The 17,788-nt window shown below is 41.4% G+C and overlaps 1 protein-coding gene across 6 annotated transcripts in view; it reads left to right on the forward strand.

The window, feature by feature from the left end:
• LOC126334984 (ATP-binding cassette sub-family C member 4-like) overlaps positions 1 to 17,788 on the forward strand; it is a 302,418-nt gene that overhangs the window by 54,010 nt on the left and 230,620 nt on the right. For 2 of the 6 annotated variants that reach the window (XM_049997789.1, XM_049997790.1), the window contains exons 2-3: positions 3,526 to 3,622; positions 10,950 to 11,071. The exons of 2 other annotated variants lie outside the window; for them this stretch is intronic. The gene's annotated coding sequence lies outside the window, so the exon portion shown is untranslated. The remainder of the gene's footprint in view (positions 1 to 3,525; positions 3,623 to 10,949; positions 11,072 to 17,788) is intronic. 2 more of the 6 variants (XM_049997787.1, XM_049997793.1) reach the window with 1 other exon arrangement.

Below are 17,788 nucleotides of genomic sequence, written 5' to 3' on the forward strand. Positions count from 1 at the left end.
TGATATATTTCCAAGTAAGAAATAGTGGGAGTATTTAGATACATAAGAGATATGTGTAATTTAAAACAATCATAATATAAAATAGAAACGAATAAAAAAGAAAAGCATATTAAAAACATTTTAAACACTATGTAAAAAACAAAACATTGAGCTTAAGATGTCCTTTCACTAAACCTGGAACGACCCACCCGCCCTGGGATAGGTAATCTGTAGATGAAAAGGGGGTGGGGAGGGGGGGGGGGGAGCGAGGAGGTAAACGGATGTGAGTGCATCGCTTTCAAGCATCTGGAAGAACTTATTGAACTTAGAAGGGGTGGGGGTGGCGGCAGCAGAGGCCCATGCATAATTTTCATAGCAAAGTATGGGTCGGAACAGTGTTTTTCTGATGTAGAGGACAATGGAGGGGTGCAAACCCCAAGTTCAGCCAGTAAGTAGTTTAATAAAAATAAAAATTGTAGAACTTTGCATATAATAAAAGATGAAAATAACCACACAGAGGTGAAGACCGCACCATCGTAAAAGGAAATTAATGTGTAAGGCAAAAATAAAATTTTTAGATGTCACCAGACGTCAATAGAATAGATAAAAATGTTCATATGTACAAAGTTTCACCTACAGTTACACTAATTTCTCACGAAAATGCGTATGTTCTATCTCTTCACCCAAATATTGTGATAAAAAATATTCTCTGTTATACCATAAATGCAAAAAATCCTTGCAACTTATAATACTTTTCCGTTCGGTTTTTTTTTTTCGCAATTGGATATGGTTGACTTTTTCAAACGAAACTAGTTATTATTGTTATCCGATTGAGATCCAGTCAGTTAAAATTGAATAAGATTTTTTAAATTTTTTGTGTATAATAAATACCTTTGACATCCATTTTCTCTTCCTTGACAATTCCAGTCAATAACTCTATAGAAAGGATAGTAAACGAATTGGTAATAACAAAATGTGGTTCTGCCTCAAGCAAATACATATGAGGAAGCAAACGCGGACAAGGAAATAACTTGCGCCATAAATATATGAGGTCTATTGATGATGCGACATTACTAAATGAAAACGGATAGACAATTAATAATATGATAAAACGACTAAACATCAGCTCTGAGAAATTTGGAATAAAGAAGAATGTGAGGGATACAAAAACAATTATTTTTATAAGGCATTCAAGAAAGATAAAAATGAAACTTTGTGATGAGTTAGTGGAATAAGTTGATAATTTCAGATACCTAGGATGCAAAATTACCCGTAACATGGCAGGTACCCAAGAAATAAAAACAAGGATAGATACTGCAAAATGGAAGATTTAATAGAAGCAGCCGTATTAATTGTTGCCTATTAAAAAGAAATTAGAAAAAGTATTAGTGAAGTGCTTTGTATGGTGTGTTACCCTGAATAGGACCGAAACATGAATAACGCGGTTGAAAGAGAAGAAATGCTTAAAGGCTTTTTAAATGTTAATCTGGAGAACAGTGGAAGGGAGGAAGGGGCTGATAAAATAAGGAATAAGGTTGTGTTGCAAAGTGTGAACGAGGGAAGACAGATACCTGAAACAATTAAAAGGAGGATAATAAATTGACCAAGCCACTGGATGAGAAGAGCTTGGGTAATAAAGGATGCGCTGGAAAGAATGATGACTGGGAAGAGATGTTCTACATGACTCCACTTGGTCACACGGATAACGGCTACTCGATAATCCATTTTCCAGCATATATACTGAAGCGTATATGAATTCTAATATATACTACCAAAAACAGTGTTGATCACAAATTATTTATCGGGATGACCGGTTTCAACCACAACTGTGGTCATCTTCCGACCAATGAGCAAGAACCTCCTTCTGATGATTTACCACAACAGTTGTGGTCGAAACCGGTCACCAGAATAAATAATTTTTCATCATGACGGGTTTTGATAGTAAATATTAGTAATAACTTTGATCACTGTTTGCTACCACAATGTATTGAAAAGTATAAGAATTCACCGATAGAACAGCAGAGATGCACATTATGAGTTCGGAAATTGGTTTCTGCAGAGGAGACATATACACAAGGGCTTTAACATAATCCCATCAAAAGGAATCTATTGGTGTCCAGCCCGGAGCCCCACGTGTTCAAGAGCAGAAAACTGCGTCGTCATGCCTAGTACGATTGACACAAAACTGTTTGGAAGCTATGGATTTCAAAATGCGTATGTGCTGTCTTGCGATTCACTGTGCTTGCGCAACAATTGAAATTCTGAACTTTCTTTTACAATCTGTAATTCTTATCGACGTATTGCTGTGTACTGAATAGTTATAGCTACTAGTAATCGCTATATTGATTTTGGATTACCTTGTATAATGAGTATTGTGAAGGATGTGCAGGCTTGCGCTGGCTCAAGGAATAAATGACTGTGAATTCGAGTGCAAAGTGAGTGTAAAACTGTAACTCTGTTCTTCTCCTTTGTCAGGAACAGACACTGCTCAGGAAAAACACGATGACTATCACTGACGTTCTTTGTCACTCACGGGGAAAGAATAAGTCACTGCCTGCTGTTTCGCCATAGAACGGCATATGTCTTAGAAATCTGGTTACTTTCGCCGAGGTGCTTCCCCGAACTTGCGAAGCCGCGTGTTGCGATAACCATACGTTCACTCTCTCAGCCCTCGTAGCTGTACAACGGTACATTTCTCCATTGCGACGGGAGACCTTACCCAAGTAAACGCAGATCTCGAGCGAGTTACCACAACGTTTATAGGAAACGCTGAAACACGGTGGCGTAGCGTAGATTAAAGACGAATATCCTTCCATCTTTGGAGAAATAGTATGAAATTTCATATAATAGCTTTCCTTTCCCACGAAAGCGTAGTGCTAGCAACTAACTATATTATCATTTTCTTTAAAACATAATTATGTGTAATTGTTTTATGGCTATGAAAAATTGTAGAAAACTTGTTACGATAATTTTCTTGGCGCTATGACAAATAAATATAAAAAGATATGGTGCTTACCATAAACTGGTACAATTCGCAATAAATGATACGTGAGTCTATGTAGTACATGTTATCCGAAAGCTAGTTAGTCCTGCAATGTTTTTCTGTAAAAAAAAGTGATAATTACATTGAGTAAGAAAAAGGCATCACGTTGCACCAATATTTGCAATACACGTCAGTCTCTTGAAGTCCCAATAACTTCTCTGGTCAGTTTGCTCATGTACCTTCATGTACAGACTCACACGTGGTTGGCAACTCCAATACGCCCTAATTACGATGTATTATTAGTCTTAGCAGTGACGACGGCCTTGAAACGTAGAGCACTGAATGTAGGCATCCAGAGTCGAATGATAGCAGAATGCAACTGGAGATCGATAGAGGTAGTACGAAGAAGAGAGAGTATAGGTAATGATAAAATGAAGAGCATTTTGCGTGTATACAACTTAGAAGAATGTGCAAAGCAGTAGCAACGAATGGGAATATGTACTGTCCAATGTGTGACTTTTTTACGCTTACCGCATATATTTTAAACATCCTTTATTTTTCAGGTTCCTGTTTTCGTCCCATCAATACACATATACATACAAAATATCAGAAGTTATACGATTACACGATTAACCGAAGAGGTCATCTAGAGACGTGTAGGTATGTTTCTGTGACTAGCGGCCACAAGTATACGTAAAATTCTGGCGTTGATGGCTGACAACGTATATTTCTTATTTCTCTCATTTAGTAAATAGTTGCAAGATGTTGGAGTATGTACTAGATCATGATACGGATTGCTGTCTTTCACTAGCACCTCTTCCTTATCTCAACTATTTCATTATCCTTCTACCACTATGTATCGGCTACTTTTTGCCGGCCGTAGTGGCCGTGCGGTTCTAGGCGCTACAGTCTAGAGCCAAGTGACCGCTACGGTCACAGGTTTGAATCCTGCCTCGGGCTTGGATGTGTGTGATGTCTTTAGGTTAATTAGGTTTAATTAGATCTAAGTTCTAGGCGACGGATATCCTCAGAAGTTCAGTCGCATAGTGCTCAGAGTAATTTGAACCAATTTTTGAGATACTTTCCCAAATTTCCATAGGGGCAGAGCTGACACTTATTTTGCCCAGTTCTGACCAGTACACGTCGACTGCAAAGGGGACACTATTTCAGTCATATTGCTTACTGATTGCTGTAGGAAGATATGACTTGAAGAAAACCAACTAAACCAGCGATCTTTGGACTCCATTACTTTATAAAATCATTGAGTTTCGTGCACATAAATCTAACAGAAAGACAAAAGAAAAACTAGTATCGTCCTCAGATGAATACAGCAGACATTATAGTATGTTTGATCTCCTCGACCTGCTTGTCTCATAGTGCAGTAATCTGCGACACAATAATTTGAATTAAAATGAAATCAAGTCCACCTACTGTAATAAGGAGCTACGGAATCACAGAACATCTGTTAACTGAAGGTGATTGATCAACAGTTATTTGTTGTCTAGGCAAATGTCAGGCTAGTTTCCCATCTTTGCCTCAGAAATACAACACAAAAACGCCACGAACAGGTTCACATAAAACAAAATTAAATTAATTGTCAAACTGATGTAGGGTGTTAGCTCATCGTAGGCGAACCGTGACGCACAGGGGACTTGTGCCGAAGACGGAGAGACATTACGAAAACAGTTCATCTTAGTTTTGAGCCACTGGACATCCACTGCTGTATGAAGGCTTCTCTACAATTTTTCCTGCGTTATGGTCTTCGGTGATACGCATCCAAGCTGCTCCTCTCATATTTCCTGTCTCTTCCCACAGTCCAGCAGATGTCATCTTGGTCTTGACTTATCTTTTGCAGTGCAGAAACTACCGCCACGATACGTTTGCCAGCTATACGCCTGGCTTCATATTTCGTCTATTTCTATTTCACTCAAGTCGTCTGTGTCTCATTGTCACAACTCAAAACTGGTAATACATTCTGACTGTAAGTTTCCCTTTTCCGAGGAATCGGAAGCTTAGCTTAAGAACCTGATGTACTTGAAGAAATACAGCAACCAATATGCACCGTAAATTGAGAGGTCTATAGTTTTTCTTATATTTTAAATGGTTCCTTTCTTGGAAATCAGAATAACAACAGAATTTTTCCAGTTTTTCAAAATATTTTATTCTGCACACATTCCGTAAAAAAATTGCAAGTTCCTTTCGTATTATTTTACGTCCAGCTTTAACTATTTCTCTAGGAAGTTCATCATATTCAGGCTGCTTTCCATTTTGTACCTAGAATCGCGTTATAAAAATATGATATTACTTCTGTAATATTTTGGTTGTACAGAATCTGCAGTCGATAACAATACAGAAAATATTGAGCCTCATGTTGTGTTCTAAAAGAAACCTGGTATAATTTTAATTCGACAAGGCGAATAGAAAGTTACTACGTGAAACTTTTGTTTTGCTGTAGAGGCCCTCTAGATGGATTGCGAGACGAGTCTCTATCTCGTTTTTACTGACAAAGCTCTGAAACCTAAGCCACTTGAGTGCCACTCATAGGCTAGGGGAATCTTTAATCTGTCAAAATCTTCTAATTTCTTTATCAGGTTTTGTACAGATTATATTTTTTCATCAGGAATTGTAGTATTTGATGTAGTTCATACTAGTAGAGAAATAATAATGTGAAAACTTTTGAATTAAAAAAAAAAGAAATTTCGCATTGGTACTTGAATAGCTAAATATCGAAAATGTTAAGTTGATGAAACTGCCTACCCCTTGAACATCCGGTCAGGATTGCGCATAAACAGTGCTTAAATGCACTGCAGAATAATTCTTCAACCACTCAAACTACGTACCTATTGCTTATAAGAAATTTTCCACAGCAACGGCGGTAGCCTAGCCATTATGCCTGTGAATCACTCCGACGAAGGGAGAGGTGTAACAGAGTTTCGTGAAGGTCAAATGAGCCGGCTGGGTGCCAGTATTCCTTGTTGTGGGTCAGTGATAAGCGGTCATTGCCAGGACTCTTGTTTCTATTACGTCTGTTGTTCGACTGTGGTGACTGCGATGAAGTAGATTGTGGGGTGACTACGATAGTAAGGACGAAGACGTTACTGAGACAAATTTTCGGATGTCATTGTAATCTGGCTTGAGGCTCACGATACAAAAGTGCTTAGCCGTTGCAGCACTACATTTATAAATAGGACAAAACAAAGATAGAGAAGAGAAAAGACAATCAGAGATCATATCAGATTTTGAGGCAAACTTTATGATGATTAGTAAATTATTAGATAACGCAGTTTGAAGTTTTGCAAGTCAGGGAACCATTGAAAGGTTATGCGGATAACTGCAGAAATTCAGAGACGCTTGCCGTAGACCTACGCATCTGAGTCTTTTGATACCAGGACGTCTCAGAGCTCGGTGGTTCAGCGATAAACGTCTATGATTCGATACCCACTCAATCATAGGATTTTTTATCTGTTAGTTATCATGTCTTGCACCTCTGAAAATGTTCCTAAATGCGAAAAACGCTGAAATGCAATGTGATTCGGAGTGCACGTTAGACTGCAAGTTCCCTGTAACTGGTTGGGTAAATCAATTCAAGGCTGACTATACAGTAGTAGCTTCCAGTTGCTTCAATAAGGCTTTCAGTGTAACAGTTGGAAGTAGGGAGCAGCGGAGAAACGAACCACGATGCCATTAACGAGACTTAATGTGTATTACTGACGGGTCGGGAACAAACGAAGGTGCTGAGGCCAGTGCATATGGTGTACGCCATAGACTAGAGGCAGGTATTTTTTCAGGTTAGCTGGCCACGGTATTCCAGGTGGAGATACTGAATGTGCGCATAGGAGAATGTTCGTAGGTGCTACTAGGATCGTGGCATCAACGTTCGTTCGGAAAACCAGGCAGCTCTGAAATTCTCCATCAGCTCCTGCAACGAGATCCAACATCGCTGCAGAATGTCGTGGAGCCCGTTTGGGGGTAGGGGAACGCAACAAGATAAATCTGCAGTGGGTCTCTGGTCACTCAGGAATTAGTGGCAATGAACAAGCTGATAGGCTGGCCAGTGCAGCAGCGACGACTCCATTTGTTAGACCAGAACCTATCCTAACCACCACTAAAACTACGTAGCTCGCTTAGGAGATAGAATGCGTAATATTGGGCACAGTTTCAGAAACAGAAACACGGCAAGCTAATTATTCCGAAACAATATCTTAAGATAAGTTCTTCAATCCTTGACTTGAACAGGAGGCAGATTAAACTCATGGTATGACTAATGACTGGTGATGGCAACTTCAGGTAACACTTGCACACGATTAGTGTTGAGAAAGACTCCTCTAAGTGCAGACTATGTGGTTTGGGGGATGAAACCATGTCACACTCAAACTTCCAGTGCTTAGCATTGGAGGCCAAATGACTCAGACTATTTCAGTAAGTAATTCCTGAAGAAATTGTGGCTAGTAAAGCACTGGTAAAGAGTCTCCTATTACTCTCCAAGGGTACCGTCTGGCTGTACTAAAAGGACAAAGAAAGAAACTGCAAAATAAACTCAGTTTCGGTGCGAGCAACGTGGGCTACGGTTACTGTTGTTTTGTCTCCCTGAGTAAATCAAATGAAATGAAATCAAATGACTACAAAGGTCGGAAGAAGAAAATGGCGTAGCACTGCCAATGCGTCAATGCCCTGTAAAGCATTGTGGCGTTCAAAATAACCGTTTGGTTGATGGTTATTGCAGTAGTAGATAATTATAAATTAGATGCAGTTTTCATTTAATATAAACAATTTATAACGAGTATCTTGCTAGCTACTGTTATTTGTGAACGTATCCATAGTCGTAAACTACACCAAAGGATACACCAACGCACGGCAATATGTGAATAACCATGTTCTGTCCTGCCCGTTCATCGCCACGCATAGCTCACGTTAATGACATATTTCGTCACATTACCTCCAGGACCTCCAACTCTTAAGCAATGCCTCACGTATCAGTGACGTTCCTAGATGACGTGTCCAGGCGACCTAGGAAGCTTCTTCCGTCTTAAAGTTGAAGCACTGATCGGTTGTATTCAACATGTCCCACACGAAAGTCTCCTCAGAAAACAGGTAGCACGCTGTAATAGACACTACACTAACGCCTACGGAATATACACATGTAGATGTGAGATAAAGATTAGACATGATTTCCAAAATATGAACCTGTACGTCTGTTTCTTTCAAAACCTCATAGGTCAATTAAATCCATTTGAAGCGCTGCGTAGCCGCCAAAGACAGCTCACAGTTTTGAAATGCCGGCACCTCACTGTTTTTCCTGAGACTTACATTAGCTAATATTAAGAGGAATTGCAGCTTAAATGTTCCCCTCAGTAGTGTAATGGCAGTGACACAATATGTCGAGATCTAAATATAGAAAAAGTTTGAGAGTTTGAAGTGAAGTCTCAGGATAGACAACTGAGAAAAGCAAGTGCAGCTTATTTAAAACAAGCCACTAAGATGTCTATGAAAAACGATGTTGAATATCGTATAGTATTCACCTTCTTCCTTTTCTTCTGCCTTTGACCCTTATCGGCGAGGTGTCGGATTTTTATTAACTTAGGGGTCGCCAGGTGCCCTTCCTGTTATCATCCCGTTGCGGAAATTTCTACTCAAACTGCCTGCGTGTATTATTATTCATGTGAAAGCGAACAAAAATTATCTAAATGTTTATGAATAGTGTCACTGAAATGTGACATGGGTACCAGCCCTCTATTCACTCAGTGGGGTGTATGAAACCGCCTAAACGTCACCTCCAGATTGGCCGGCACACCGACGCTCGCTGTTAATTCACCGAGTGGATCTGATCTGGGACCGGCGCACCGCACCGTCCTGGAAGCGTCGCTTTAAAACGCACTGTTACCTTTAACAGCCAGTCACGATTTACTTGTGTCTTGTGCCATTTTTTAAAAACGTGTTTTCTTTCAAGCTGCTAGGTAGATCATGATCTATCGGTGTGCTGTCAGCAACCGATTATCATCACGAACCTCTTTCATTACTGACTCGTCACGATGATATTCTTGCGAAAATCAACTTTCGAATCTGGAACGAAAGAAAAGAGACTTTACTGTAGCATGTATTGGACTGAAGCTTTCTGTAATAACTTCCCGAATATAGCCGAAAGATGTTAATTCAGAATTGGTTGTGGAAGCCATTTAAGTCATCATTTGTTTTTATTTTGGTTAAATTTATGACTTGCATTAATTTTTATTTGCTTGCTAGTTAATGTTTTGCTTTTAAACACGATTTGCAAAAAGTTGTTACTCAGCTTTACAAGCCGGCCGTTGTGGCCGAGCGGTTCTAGGCGCTTCAGTCCAGAACCGCGCTGCTGCTACGGTCTCAGGTTCGAATCCTGCCTCGGGCATGGATGTGTGTGATGTCCTTAGGTTAGTTAGATTTAAGTAGTTCTAAGTCTAGGGGACTGATGACCTCGGATGTTGAGTCCCATAGTGCTTAGAGCCATTCAGAATTACACACTTTTTGCTATCGTACCCTAGAGGACCTTGCCACTCGTTAATGACTTGTCAACATTTCGTTTGATTTCTACATGGATAATAATTGTCACTGTAGATGATCACTACTGTTAATGGTTGTTTCTATGCCAGTCCTGTTGGTAGAATATAATATACAGCTTTCTACTCTTATGTTGAGCTTTGTGATTTTGGTAATGGCTGTGTTCTGGCGCTAGTACTATGTAGAGAAATGACACTAAAACAGTGTAACTGTCGCTATTAGAAGAAACGATGAGGGATGGATATCAGTATCACAATGGGATTGATGTAGATCGAAGTATTCTGCACCAGTATCTGAAAAAATAGGAGCTTTAAGGTGTCATAAGGGGAGGGGAACGGTTTTTAGCATTTAATGAGATAAATATTAATGTTAAATGTGAGGTATATGATGGCGATCAGGTGGGCGAAAGCGTTATATAAAGTAGCGAAATCTGTCTTCAGATTTGAGAGCTGAGGCAGTTATTAACGTCAATAGCATGTAGTGATGTGTTGACGGGGGATGTTCGGCTTTTCTGGTGGTAGTAACAAAGATAAAGCTGATTATACAGGTGTCTCGCTAAGAAATGAACACGAGTTTGTAGATGGTGATATGGATAATTATAGAGGTAAAATGTTAAACAGGATGAACGCGAACTCCACCTACAAAATTTCCCAGGTTTTCCGAGATATTTCTTGAGTTTTGGATTTCTTTCCCCCTTTCATCTTCGTATCTATATTGCATTGACAATATTTGCGTAACAGTGCTAATGAGAATGGTAAGCGCTGTGTCTCTTATCTGGAACCAAACTTACTTATTCACTCGAGGACGTTGCTATTGACAACACTAACGCTCACTTTCTTCTTCGTCCTCCAGCTTGTATTCGGTACTGCCCGGATTCCGTCTCGGATTTGCTTTTCCAGCAGTGTTAGTAACACGATAACAGTGATACCCAGTAGTATCGATAGGTTTACTGCTCAAGATTTGGCCGATATGCACCTCGTGTATGGATTCAATGAATGCAATGCAGGAGCGACACAACGACGCTGTTTGTCTGTTCCCACAGCGACGGCTGTGTACGTATTCCGTCTGATGGGTTGTTGCGTTACTCTGTGGTCTGTGTTGTCCTTTTTGGTGCATATTACTGACTTTTTCTTTATTGTGAAGGTATTTTCACAGAAAGAAAGATAATTTAGATAACAAATCGACTGAATTAGAGTTACATTAGGCCCTAATGCTCTGTAGCGACTGTCGAAGACCACGGTTTCTGTAAACCAAAATACCCCAAAAATATCCCCGAATAGCCTCCGAAAGTTTGTCTGTGGAATTCGACTTCGCTCTGTAGAAATATATACGCTATTTTTATGCTCTCAGAGATGTTTCCAGTTTCATTGTCAGTTTCAATTTACATCTCATGAGAGAGAATTTTGCAGATTGTATTGACAGAAAATAAGTTATTTTTCTGAATTTCTGTTTGCAGTCATCTTAAAATGTGATCAAGAAATTGAAACGCAAGCACCCAATTTTTCTTTGGCTTACATTTTCTGAGCGTGGACTCCTCTCTTTAACGGGACCTGCAAGCAGTAGCTAAATATAGAACAGGTGAGTGACGTTGGCGCTATGTCACAATATCGCTTCAAGCGATTCAATGAGCGGGAAAGGCGATGCAGTGGCGTCCACTGGTTCCGATCTGTTACAAGACAGTGCATTCCAGCTCCTGATGTGAAAGGCGGAGTCTCACATTTCGGCAACGTGGCAAACGCAGTGCGTTCTGAATGCTTGTCTTGGGAAACATTTGGACACAGAATATTTGTACACAGCGGTATTACTCTGTCCTTGCCAGCGCTTCTTAAGTTACTTTACTTGCCGTTTCCGGACGAGAACATTTAAGCTCTCTTCTTCCGAATTTCTGCAGCTTTAATAGCCTTGTCATTGCATAAAAATAGATCTTCTGCTGTGCTTCATAAGATACGCTGTAATCAGTACAAAGAGAATGAGAGGCTGCCGTTTGTGTGCGAATTAATCGTAGATATTGAGCGCTGGCGAAGATAAGTACGAATAATAACGGCCTTGTTTTCCTTATGGTGGATTGCAATAGAAATACCGAGAAATCTGAAGCAGTGGAAACTTGAATAAAGGCGTTTCACTCTTCAAGGAAATTTGTTTCGAAAATCTGACCGATATTAATTACTAATTATATGAATATTGTTAATGTCTTCACAAATAGCTGCCAGAGAACTTGAAGATGAAATGAGATTAATTGCTACCGGCACCAGCCATTGGAAACAGTTCACACCACAATTACCGCATGAATAAAATGTTACGTCTGTACTATGAAAATCTGTGTTGGAGGGTCCACTTCCACTACACGTATGAAAAATCGGCAAATATTCACATCTAGATCTTTTATTGTTGTAGTATTAATACTTCGTTCTGCCTTAGCTAAAATATGAGAAACATTTTACTGGTGCTCTGGTGAGAACTTAAGATTTATATTACGAGAACCGTGAAAGATTTTAGTTGGAACACGTTTGCTTGTATAATAGCTGCCAAATTAAAACAGTGTTCCATAACTCCAACTCGAATGTGGAACGTTTGCCCTTCGTGGGTAAGTACGGTTACTACTGAGCTATCCTAGCATGATTTCCCGGTCTCACAGCTTAACTTCCGCCAGTAACTAATGTTCCACCTTCTAAACATCACAGAAGTTCTCCTGCATACATTACAGAAGTTGTACGCCTAGAGGAAAGTATACTGAGGAAATTTGGCTTAGCCACAGCCCAAGTAATTGTTTGCAGAATGAATTTTCATTACACAACTGTGTGTGCTGACTTCAAATTTCTGCCAGATTAAAACTGTGCACTAACCCGGGACTTGAACCGAGGACTTTTTTCTTTTCAAATCACGGCTATAGAGTGCAAATTTATTCTGGACGCCTTTCGTATTATTGCTAAATTCAAACGAACATCTTGAACAGAACTGCTATATCTATAATTGTTCTGTATAAACATCTATTGTCAGTTAATACGGCGATATAGTCCATAATAGGGTGGCAAAAAAAGGAGTGTATGAAATTTGAAATAAATGAAATAGTGTCAATGAACTCTTTTATAGGACAGCATCTGAAAGCTGAGCGCGAAAAATAGTTGTGGTGTCTTTCACATACTTTAAAAAGGCTTTCGTTTCATGGAAATTCACTTATCACTTCCTCTCAACCGTTAAGAGGCCATTATTTTTCGAACTGGGGTCACAACAGCATAGCTCTAACTGTAAAACACTAACATCAACACTGAGAGAGATTACGAAAGTTTAAAACACTGGATTCTCGTTCGAGAGAGACTGGCTTCAAATCCCTGTAATAGCCTCCCCATTTAAATTTTCGGTAGTTGCTGTGAAAAGATTAAGGGAAATGTCCTGACAATCCCTATGAAAGGGACACGGCCGATTTCCTTCGCCAGATTTGCTCAAAAAGGAAATTTTATTCCGACCTTTATTTTATGACCTCGTTGTTAATTGGACGTTAAACCATAGGCTTCCTCTTTCGCAGATAGTTAAAAGTGGAATTTCATAAGTTAAGTGTATTGCAAAGCTTTTCAAATTAAAAGTGTAAAAAGAAACCGTATGCAAGTAAAGACAACTTGCGCTTCTAAAACCCAAGATGAGGTAAACAGTGTATATGCAGTACAAGTTTAGACTGCAGTCTCTGCTGACAACAAAAGCAAAGAAACAGATGTCATAATATGTGAAAAGGAACAGTAACCGCTTATCATCCATGAGGACGTCTAGTCAAATGAAGCAAAACGAATCGGTTGAAAAGCGTTCTTGATTTGCACTATGCGAGATGGAAAAAAAAAAAAAAACTCTACGAAACAATCACCTGACTGGGACAGAAATCGATAGGTATAATGTATATGTGCAGACACACACATGACAACATTTCTGGAAAATTACATAATTTATTCAAGAAAAAGAGCTTCAAAAACTGATCGAATCAGTAACGCGTTGATTCACTTCTGGCAGTTATGCAAGCAGTTCAAATGGATCTGAGCGCTATGGTAAATAACATTTGAGGTCATCAGTCCCCTAGAACTTAGAACTACTTAAACCTAACTAACCTAAGGACAGCACACAACACCCAGTCATCACGAGGCAGAGAAAATCCCTGACCCCGCCGGGAATCGAACCGCCACGCGGGATTAGGCGAGTGGTCTAAGGCGCTGCAGTCGTGGACTGTGCGGCTGGTCCCGGCAGAGGTTCGAGTCCTCCCTCGGGCATGGGTGTGTGTGTTTGTCCTTAGGATGATTTAGTTTGAGTAGTGTGTAAGCTTAGGGACTGGTAACCTTAGCAGTTAAGTCCCATAAGATGTCACACACACATTTGAATCGAACCCGGGAACCCGGGTGCGGGAAGCGAGAACGCTACCGCACGACCACGAGCTGCGGACTGCAAGCAGTTATTCAGCTTGATGTTGATTGACAGAGTTGTAGGATGCCCTCCTGAGGGATATCGTGCCAAATTCTGTCCAATTGGCGTGTAAGATCGTCAAAATCCAGAGGTGGTTGGAGAGCCCTGCCCATAATACTCCAAACGTTCTCAGTTGGGGAGAGATCCGGCAACATTGCTGGCCACGGTGAGGTTTGGCAAACACGAAGACAAGCATTAAGAACTTTCGCCGTGTGCGGGCGGGCATTATCTTGCAGAAATGTAGGCTCAGGACGGTTTGCCATAAACGGCAACGAAACGGCTCTTAGAATATTGTCGACTTACCGCTGTGCTGTATGGGCGCCGCGGATGACAACCAAAGATGTTCTGCTATGAAATGAAATGATCCCGCAGGCCATCAGTTCTCGCTGTCGGTCCGTATGGCGGGCGACAGTCAAGTTGGGGACCCAGTTCTGTTTGGGGCGTCTCCAGACACTTTCTCGCCCGCCATCGGGACCTGGTATCTCAGTGTCTGGAGTAGATCTGTCTTCAGTGTTACGTCCCACTTCGAAGTGACCACAGAAGGCATGGAATACCAACCTGACTGTCGCCCGCCATACGACCTGACAACCAGAAGCGATGGTTTGAAGTGTCTTTCTTTTTCTTGGCAGGACCACTTTAGTTGTCAACCGCTGCAACGTTACAGAATAGCGGTATGTAGAAGACATACTAGGTTCCGTTTTGTTGCTGTTAATGGAAGTCCATTCTGAGCTTACATTTAATCAAGATACCACCCGCCAGCATACGGCAAGAGTTTCTGCTGCTTGTCTTCATGCTTGACGGACACTACCTTGGTCAGCAATGTCGCTGGGTCTCTTCCCAATTGAGAACGTTTGAATCATTATGGGCAGGGCCCTTCAACCGTTTCGGAATTTAGACGATCTAACGCGCCAGTTGGACAGAATCTGACACGCTATCCATCAGGAGGATATCCAACAACTCTGTCAATCAGTGCCAAGCCGAATAACTACTTGCATGAAGGCCAGAATTTGTGGCGTTGTTTCTCTTGAATACATTATCCAGTTTTTTCTGAAATTGTAATCATTTGTTTGTCTGCTGATGTACATCACATCTACACGTTTTTCGTCCCGTTCGGTTATTTTCTTCGTGGCGGGTTTTTGTCCTGTAGTTTATATCCGCCGCGTTTTGACCTGGATGAACTAATAGAGACCTACCGACCGCCGTGACAACCTGAGCCAATGGCATCATTTGGATGCGGTACGGAGCGACATGTGGTCAGCACACAGTCGTCTCGGCCGTAGACAGCTTTCTAGACTTTGGAGGCGCTACGTCCCTCAGGAAGCAGAGTACACCCCATTCCAGGCTTCCCACGGAGGAAAAATCCCTGGCAGCCTGGAAACCGAATCAGGTTCCTCCGCACAGCATCCAGAAAGCCAGACACGCTGATCACTGAGCTACGGAGGCGGAAGTTGTATGTAGGGCGAACCAGAACTACACGGACAAAATTTCGGAGGTTGTTCAGGGATATTTTCTGAGTATTTTAGTATAAGGTAGGGGTGGTTTTCTGTGGCTCGTTACAAGGTAATAACGTAATTATGATTTATACGGATTTGTTACCAGAATTCCTATGAAAATACTTTATTAGCAAAATATAGTAACGCGAGAGAATTAGGTTGTTCGTGGGCAGTTATGTACAGGTACAAAACTAATGTGATGTGTTTGCCATTGCTGTGGAAACAGCTGAGCATAGCATCGTCATGCCGCTTTTCTATTGCATTCAGTGAAAACGTAGCCCGGATGCTTTGGTGCCTATTCTTCATGAGCAAACCTATCCATACTGTTGTACATCTCTGTTAACGTACAACCAACATTGCCGGGAAAACAAAGTTGAGACAGATCCGAGCAGTACTGAATGCAGGCTTGAGGACCAAAATAAAGTAAGCGTTACTGTTGTCAACAAGAAGTACCATGAGTGAATGGAACAATTTTGTTGCCAAACAAGACACACAAGGCATACCGTCATCATTTGCTTTGTTGTTCAGATATTCTCACTCCAATACCGATACAATAGGTATGAAATCAAACAAAATGTAATTACTCTGTAACGAGTCACCGGAGATCACGGGTGGTTATATAAAAAAAAAAAAACACGAAAAATATCCCTGAGCAGCATCCGAAAGTCTATCATTGGAGTTCTGATTCAGCCTATCATATTGTTTTAATTGTTTCTCTTTATTTAACCGTGTTTCGTCATATATGTGTCTCTTTTGGTCTCCTTTTTATTTTACAAGATAGAAAACGATTGTAAGTCTGTATGATATTTTAACACTGCCGAAAACATAGAACACAGATGATGAAACATAAGTGTCGGGACTTAAGTATGTAAAGGTAAATCTGTCATAAAGCTGAAGACTGGTTTGACCATCACAGTGATCGTAATCCTGTTGGAAGTACTCTGAAGTTACCTTCCTCCGACTTTCGAACTGATTTACTCAGTTGTAGTGGCTCCTACAGTTCAATGTACACCATGAAACACAGTGCAAGTCGGAGTTTTTCACATTAATAAGCATTACCAGACGCTAAATAAATCATAAGTGACCGAATAACGCAACAGCAAACAAAACTAAAGACGAAAAAACGTCGTTTTGAGGAATTCTTCGTCTTTGGAAAACCATATCAGTATATGAAACTTCCTGGCAGATTAAAACTGTGTGCCCGACCGAGACTCGAACTCGGGACCTTTGCCTTTCGCGGGCAAGTGCTCTACCAACTGAGCTACCGAAGCACGACTCACGTCCGGTACTCACAGCTTTACTTCTGCCAGTATCCGTCTCCTACCTTCCAAACTTTACAGAAGCTCTTCTGCGAACCTTGCAGAACTAGCACTCCTGAAAGAAAGGATATTGCGGAGACATGGCTTAGCCACAGCCTGGGGGATGTTTCCAGAATGAGATTTTCACTCTGCAGCGGAGTGTGCGCTGATATGAAACTTCCTGGCAGATTAAAACTGTGTGCCCGACCGAGACTCGAACTCGGGACCTTTGCCTTTCGCGGGCAAGTGCTCTACCGACTGAGCTACCGAAGCACGACTCACGTCCGGTACTCACAGCTTTACTTCTGCCAGTATCCGTCTCCTACCTTCCAAACTTTACAGAAGCTCTTCTGCGAACCTTGCAGAACTAGCACTCCTGAAAGAAAGGATATTGCGGAGACATGGCTTAGCCACAGCCTGGGGGATGTTTCCAGAATGAGATTTTCACTCTGCAGCGGAGTGTGCGCTGATATGAAACTTCCTGGCAGATTAAAACTGTGTGCCCGACCGAGACTCGAACTCGGGACCTTTGCCTTTCGCGGGCAAGTGCTCTACCAACTGAGCTACCGAAGCACGACTCACGTCCGGTACTGGCAGAAGTAAAGCTGTGAGTACCGGACGTGAGTCGTGCTTCGGTAGCTCAGTTGGTAGAGCACTTGCCCGCGAAAGGCAAAGGTCCCGAGTTCGAGTCTCGGTCGGGCACACAGTTTTAATCTGCCAGGAAGTTTCATATCAGCGCACACTCCGCTGCAGAGTGAAAATCTCATTCTGGAAACATCCCCCAGGCTGTGGCTAAGCCATGTCTCCGCAATATCCTTTCTTTCAGGAGTGCTAGTTCTGCAAGGTTCGCAGAAGAGCTTCTGTAAAGTTTGGAAGGTAGGAGACGGATACTGGCAGAAGTAAAGCTGTGAGTACCGGACGTGAGTCGTGCTTCGGTAGCTCAGTTGGTAGAGCACTTGCCCGCGAAAGGCAAAGGTCCCGAGTTCGAGTCTCGGTCGGGCACACAGTTTTAATCTGCCAGGAAGTTTCATATCAGCGCACACTCCGCTGCAGAGTGAAAATCT

This window comes from Schistocerca gregaria, chromosome 2 (genome assembly GCF_023897955.1).
Source record: "Schistocerca gregaria isolate iqSchGreg1 chromosome 2, iqSchGreg1.2, whole genome shotgun sequence".
NCBI classification, from domain to species: Eukaryota; Metazoa; Arthropoda; class Insecta; order Orthoptera; family Acrididae; genus Schistocerca; species Schistocerca gregaria.